We start from the raw sequence: 7,630 nt of genomic DNA, 5'->3' as shown, positions 1-7,630 counted from the left end.
ACCCCTGGGAAGATGGGGCTGGTTTTCCCACTTCTCCACCCTAGGAGCATCTCTATGTGAGTGAAGGGCTGGGGTAGAGTGGGGAAACTGAGGCCAGGTGGGTGTGGGGGCCGAGGGGCCGTGTGCACGGCTGGATTGCATGAGATGGGTGCGCCCCATGCTGGATGCACATTAGCATCATCTGGAGAGATGTTAACAAACACTGAGCCCCACCCCCAGCTAGGATCTTCATCACCTGGTGCCCCAAATGCCAGTGCCATCCGGCTCAGAACAGTCCTCAAGTTTTGCTGCCTCAGTTTCCCCACATGAAAAATGAGCTGTTGGAGCTCAGAACCCAACAGATGGGGTGATATGGAGCCAGGGCCCTGCATTTCTTTTCTGAGTCTGCATCCCCCCATTCTGCAGCTGTGACTGGCTCCGTCCTCAGCCCCCAGCCAGTGCTCTTGGCAGAGCGATTGGCTCAGGGGCGGGCACAGAACCCACTCAGAGCCCGCGAGAGGCAAGGAGATTTGCTGGGGCTTCTGGGAAGGCGTTTTCTTTTGATTTGCGGAGTGAAGCCAGATCTGGGACACCTGTGGCCGTTTTGTGGGCCCGTGGGGAGGGACGGGAGCTTTCACTATTGTGCAGAGCAGGAGCAGGAGGCCCCGGCCGCCGATGGCAGAGAGGAACCCCAGAGCCTCGGTGACATGTCAGCACATTGACAAACCAGGAATTGATGCTGTGACAATACTGTTAACTCAGGTACAGACTTTATTCTGACTTCATTATTTACTGTTGAGTTTAATAATTTATATGTATGTTTCAAATTAGCATATTTTCTTATCTGTTAATGGACTTTATATTCTACATGGAAGTTTGTTTGGAGAACCCAATTACACAGTCAACCCCAGACACTCGCGGATTCAGCTTTGTGCATTCGTTTGGCGAGGTTTGTAGGGGTTTGGAATTGTTTGAGAGTCTCCAAGTGCCACGGGAGCATGTCTTTTACATTCCAAACCATGAGGGGGCAGTGATTGTAAACTAAAGACATGCAGCTGGAATGACTTCGATTTTGTTATGCTACATGACCACGTGGAGATATTTTGTGTCTGAAATTTAGAACAGTGATGCCTTGCAAACTTGCCATATAATATTTTTGTTGGTAAATGCACATATTAGTTTATACATGAACTCTATTACTGAATTTGAATACTAAAATGCAAATTGTTTTAAATTAATTGTTCATTAATTGTTCTTAATGAAAAAATTAAGAAAAATATTACATCAGTGGTACAATTTAGTGGCTTCTTAAATCGTGCCATTTGCAGATATTTCAGTTTTTTAAAAATTCATTTGTTAGTTACTGGACGGTGACTTACATTATTGCATAAAATAGTAAATACATTGTGACTATCATTTCTTAAATGGTCATCATTATTATTTATTTCATTTAATGATTACTGCTGAAAATAATTTTACTTAATAGGAAGGCGCTGTTAAAAGTGATCCTCGGGTTGTTAAACACCCTGGGAACGCTAACAGGTTCACAAGAAATGTCTGTGGGTGAACCAATGAAGGAGGGTGCAGTTCCACAAAAGTCCCACAAGGTGGCGATGTTCCCCAAGCCAAGGCCAGCTCAGGGCCTCAAATCTGGCCCCCACCTCCTGCCTTTCCTCTGGACGTCCCATTCCCTCCTGAAGCACGACCTTGGCTCCTCCTTGGTCTCCAAGTCCCCAGTCCTGTCCCCTGCAATATGTTCACTTCAGGTCAGTTGCAGGATCTTTTCTACTAGCAGCTCTGACCAAGTCCCTTCACCCTCTTCCAGGGTTCCCCCAACGTGCCTATGTTGAGGCCTGCGCCCTGGGCCTTTGCACGTGCGGTTGCCGCTGCCTGCGATGCTTTCCATCCCCATTTTACTAATGTCCACTAGGAAAACTCGTGTGCACAGATTATCCCTGATTTCCCTTGGAGGCAAGTTACTTAATTGCTCTGTGCCTCAGTTTCTTCAAATTGGTTGGCTGGAAAGAAGGTAAATCCAGGACAAGGAATTAGAAAATCTGAAAGGCAATGGGGAGCCATAGAGGGTGTTTGAACAGCGGAGTGTCCTGGGATCTAAGGAGAGAAAGTCCTTCTCCTTCCTCTGCCCCGGGGTGTGGGAGTAGGTGGCTCTAACTTGGGTCAGCCAGGCCCTCTCCATGGGTTCCCAGTGACCGGACCAGAGGGTCTTCGCACTCTCTGTGCCCTCCCTAGTGGTGGGGCGTTCTGCTCCCTGGTGACCTCCCCTGAGCCCAAGCGAGCCCATGGCACCTGGTCCCTGGCAAACACCAAGTTTGCGGGGGGCGGCGGGGCGGGGGAGGGGGGCTTCAGCCCTGTTAGGGAAGGTTTGAGCTGTGGGCTAGGGGCCAGGTGCCACCTTTACAGAAGTGCCAGTGGCTCCCTCCACCACGGAGGAGCTTGGGGGCCCCAAGGGCTGAGGTGGTTCACATGGGACTAGCTGGGAAACGGTGACGGTGACCGGTGGGGGAAGCCCTGCTGCGGGTAGGACCTGCAGTAGCTGAGCCCATTCAGGAGGCGGCGGGGGTGGTGTTTTTGGGGACCCAGCACCCAGCATTCCATCCCCTGTGTCAGCTTTTTTCCCCACTCTGTCTCTGAGCTGTCTCTCCCCGCTGGTGCGGCTCTGTTCCTCCAGTCCGCTCGGTCTCGTAGAGCTTTCTCCCTCCATCTCTGCGTCTCGGCTGCGACCCTCTCCCTGCTTCCGGCCCCTTCTCTGTGCCTCTCTCTCCTCGCGCGCCCCACCCTGTGTCTGCGGTTGCCTCTGCTGCCCTGTCCTTGGCAGGAGAGAGCCACCTCCTCCTCTGGGACACCAGCTGCCCTGAGACGGCAAGTGGGTTGGCTGCGGTGGGACCAGGGACCCACCGAGCCGAGGGGGCGCGTGGAGCGCCCGATCCCGGCTGAGTCTGTCCTGGGCCCTCCCCGGGCACCTGCCGTCCCCTCGCCTTCCTCCTCCCCGCCCTGCGCCCCCTCCCGTCTCTGCTGCTTCTGTGGGTGTCCGCGTCGCCCCCAGGCCACCCTGCTGGACACCGACTGCAAGGAAAGTCCAAGGCTCCGCCCCCGCCCTGTGACCCTGGGTCCTACCACGGCCCCTTGCCGAGCGGTGTGTGTGCGGCTCCAGAGGCGGGGAGGGGCCCGCTGCGCCGCGCCGTGGGTAGTGGTTCTTGGCAGTGATGCGGGAGGAGACTGCGGGATCTGTGGGTCCTGGGACGGTTTAGGCTTTTGCTCCGAGCAAGGCGGGAGCCCCTGGGCTGGGCTAACGTCAGCCGCCCGCAGCCCTGCGGCGCCTGCTCTGCGGCAGACCAGGTGTCTGCTGGGCCCAGGCGACGTCTGGAGAGGGGTTTCATGTGCCCGGAGCCATCGCACCGTGACAGTGCAGGCCCCCGAGGCTCCACTGGGTTCCCTGGACCCCATGAGATTGTGGCCAAAGCTGTGGGGACAGCCCCTCCCCCAGTGCCCCCTGGGCAGTCTTCTGAGCCCGAGGGGGGAATTTGAGGCTGGTAGAATGGGGGGGGGGGGGGCGGGGGCGGGGAGGAAAGTACCAGACAAAGGCCTGGAAGGGGACCAGCCTCTGCCCAGGTTCACTGGTGTGAAGGAGAGGGGCTGAGGGAAGCAGTTCCTGATACCTGCTTACACACCTCCTGCGATGGGCAGCTCATTCATTACCTCTCAAGGTGGCCTGGGCTAGTTAGTAAGCTGTAATTCTTAGAAAGGTTTTTCAAATGCTGATACCAACCTGGACTCCATTCCCTTTTCCATGGTTCCAAGACCACAGAGCATACCTCTTTCTCCAATATCTCACTCTTATATCAATCATGTGGCTGTTCTGGAGGTGTGTGTCATGGGGGACGCAGACCCATGGTGATCACCACTGGCATGGTGCCAGCCCACCAGGCCCTGGGGGTCCAGAGAGGCCCCTGACCTAGCTAAGAGGGGCCAATCTGGTGGGCTTCCTGTAGGAGGGGACACCTAAGCTGAGTTCTGAAGGATGAGTGAGATTTGGCTGGAGAAGAGGTGAGGCCTGTCCCAGGGAGCAGGCACGCATGCGGATGGAGAGGTTTTGAGTGGCTAAAAGGGTTATGTTTGAGGTGGGCTGCTGAGGCCAGGAGAGGAAGAATGGGGGGCCTGGTGCAGTGACAGAGGTGGCTGACAAGTGACATCCTCTGTTTCCTGTTTCCTGCTTGGTCAGGAAGCAGCTGGCACCCCGACCTTCCAGGTGCATGGCTGTGTCCTTCCTAGCATTGGGTTTTATTTAAAAAACCTTTTTGAATTTCAGGTGGGAAAAAGAATATCTCATTGTGTAAATTAAGAAAAATTAGCATTTCTCTTGTGAGTGGTGTGGTTGAACAGTGTTTTCAGACGTGCTTCCCCCCCCACAAATGCCACCTCCTGCCTGTGAGCATCACAGGGCCTTGTGCCCGGCAGAGAGCTCCTGCGTCTGGGGCCGGGCCTCTGCCCTGAGCAAGAGGCAAGGGCGCCGCTGCCCTCTGGCGCCTGGGGAAGCGGTGACTCAGCCTCCTCTTCTCCTTTGTCCCTTCACGGTTTCAAATTCCTCTCTTCTCTGTTGGAGGCTGGGATCCCACGTGCCTACAGCTTTGTCCTTGTCTAGGGTATCTTTGAGCTCAAATTAGAGCGCCGTGCAGCCCCAGGAAGCTGTTCCACATGCGACAGCTCTGACGCGCTGGGTGCCTTATACCTTCCGATTTAATTCTCAAAACATCTGCCTGTGGCGGGGACTCGAACACGTTTTACAGATGGGGAGACCGAAGCTCTGAGGGCTTAAGACACACACTCAGTGTCCCGTGGCTGATATGTGAGAGGCAACTCCACTGGCTGCCTCCTGGGCTTCGCTTAGCAACCTCCTCTCCCGGCATGAGGATTCCATGTAATTCACGCACGGGAGAGGGGCTGCTTGCTCTCTGTCTCAAAGAGAAGCTGTTTGTCCCCGCTGCCCAGTCAGGGAATGGAAGCCCTGTTTCCTACCCAGGGACAACTTTACACTTCAGGAAGAGATAAGAGAAACAGGAGGAGGGAGAGGAAAAACACATTCATTCTCCTCAGAGATCCAAACTCCTGAGTTAGACCTTGGTTCTCATTCCAGTCTGCCACTGAAATTCCATGTGATCTTGTTAAATCCCTTCTCCATTCTCCCTGCTATTGAATTTTTGTTTTTTATGTTTTTATTTTTGAGATGGTGTCTTGCTCTGTTGTCTGGGCTGGAGTACAGTGGCATCATCAGAGCTCACTGCAGCCTCGAAGTCCTGGGTTCAGCCTCCTGAATAGTGGGGACTACAGGCACCCACCACCATGCCTGGCTAATTTTTCTATTTAAAAAAATTTTTTTTTTAATTTCAGCGTATTACAGGGGTACAAATGTTTAGGTTATGTATATTGCCTTTGTGCCACCTGAGTCAGAGCTTCAAGCGTGTCCATCCCACAGATGGTGCGCACCGCACTCATTAGGTGTGAATATACCCATCCCCTCCTCACCTCCACCTGCCGACATCCAATGAATGTTATATGTGCACTTAAATATTGATCAGTTAATACCAATTTGATGGTGAGTACATGTGGTGCTTGTTTTTTCATTCTTGTGATACTTCACTTAGTAGAATGGGCTCTAGCTCTGTCTAGGATAATACAAGAGGTGCTAGATCACCATTGTTTTTTGTCGCTGAGTAGAACTGCATGGTATACATATACCACATTTTATTAATCCACTCATATATTGATGGGCACTTGGGTTGTTTCCACATCTTTGCAATTGTGAATTGTGCTGCTATAAACATTCTAGTGCAGATGTCTTTTTTATAGAATGTCTTTTGTTCTTTTGGGTAGATGCCCAGGAATGGAATTGCTGGATCAAATAGTAGTTCTACTTGTAGCTCTTTGAGGTATCTCCATATGACTTTCCACAGGGGTTGTACTAGTTTGCAGTCCCACCAGCAGTGTATGAGTGTTCCCATCTTTCCACATCCATGCCAACATTTATTGTTTTGGGACTTTTTGATAAAGGCTATTCTCAGTGGAGTTAAAGTGATATCTCATTTGTGGTTTTGATTTGCATTTCCCTGATGATTAGAGATGTTGAGCATTTTTTCATATGTTTCTTGGCCACTAGTCTGTCGTCTTTTGCAAAGTTTCTGTTCATGTCCTTTGCCCACTCTTTGATAGGGTTGTTTGATTTTTTTCTCATTGATTTTCCTGAGTTTTATATAGTTATCAGCCCTTTATTGCATATGTGGCATGCAAATATTTTCTCCCATTCTGTAGGTTTTCTGTTTGCTCTCATAACTGTTTCTTTGGCTGTGCAGAAGCTTTTTAATTTGATCAGGTCCCATTTATTTATTTTTGTTGTTGCTGTGATTGCCTTTGGGGTCTTCTTCATAAATTCTTTGCTTAGGCCAATGTCTATAAGAGTTTTTCCAACATTTTCTTCTAGAATTCTTATACTTTTGTGCCTTAGGTTTAAGTCTGTTATCCACCATGAGTTGATTTTTGTGAGAGGTGAGAGGTGTGGATCCTGTTTCAGTCTTCTACATGTGGCTATCCAATTTTCCCAACACCATTTATTGAATAAAGATTCTTGGCCCCAGTGTATGCTTTTGTCTGCTTTGTCAAAGATCAGATGGCTATATGAGGATGGTTTTATACCTGGGTTCTCAGTTCTGTTCCATTGGTCTATGTCTCTGTTCTTGTGCCAGCACCATGCTGTTTTAGTTGAGTTATATACTTTAGAATGGTTAAAGTGGTGAATTTTACTTTATGTGAATTATATCTCCATAAAAACAAGACTGCTGTATCTCGAAGCCAAGTGCCTAGACTTTAAAACCCAGGTATGGGAAACATTGAGGGTGAAATTTTCCAGTTAGCAGGGTGGCCTGTCACTACTCCATAGGAGAGGGTGATAGAGCAATAGGTCTGTGGTTCTCTGCTCGACTGCCCACTTCTGTGTGGTATACAACAGTCTAACCTGGGCCCATGTTTCTTACCTTTTGATGGTTTATTAGGGCAATGGCTGCATTAGGAACATTTATTAGCAATGTTGATGATGGGGCTAAACCGAATTTGGTCATGGTAAGGGAAGACCAATTCCTTAGAAATGATGTATTGGTATAGTATTTGTAATGAATGATTGAAAACTGCTAATTCAGTTGGCAAGTATAAAGCAGGTTTTATTTGATCAAGAAGAGGCTCAATTTTTTTTTTAAGAAGTCATGGTTCCTTCTTCTTTTCTTTTTTCTTCCCTCCCTCCCTGCGTCCCTCCCTTTCTTTCTTTCTTTTTTGAGGTAGGGTCTTACTCTGCCACCTAGGCTGGAGTGCAGTGGTGTGATCATAGCTCACTGCAGCCTCAAACTCCTGAGCTCAAGCGATCCTTCTACCTCAGCCTCTCAAAGTGCTGGGACGACAGGCATGAGCCGCTGTACCTGGCCTCTTCTCTAATTTCTTGTTCGTCTGATTTTCCTCAGGTGAGGAGAAAAGAAAACAGGCCACGAGTAGTTGGGTATGTTTTCCTACCCTGGCTGTTCTAGTGAACTGCAGGGTTATTTTTGTCTATGAAGCAGAAATACCAGGGTCTTTTCTCACTTATGATTTTCCT

The sequence above is a fragment of the Eulemur rufifrons genome, chromosome 19 (assembly GCF_041146395.1).
Source record: "Eulemur rufifrons isolate Redbay chromosome 19, OSU_ERuf_1, whole genome shotgun sequence".
Classification (NCBI taxonomy): Eukaryota; Metazoa; Chordata; class Mammalia; order Primates; family Lemuridae; genus Eulemur; species Eulemur rufifrons.
The sequence above is the reverse complement of the archived record's forward strand: the minus strand, read 5'-3'. Positions refer to the sequence as shown.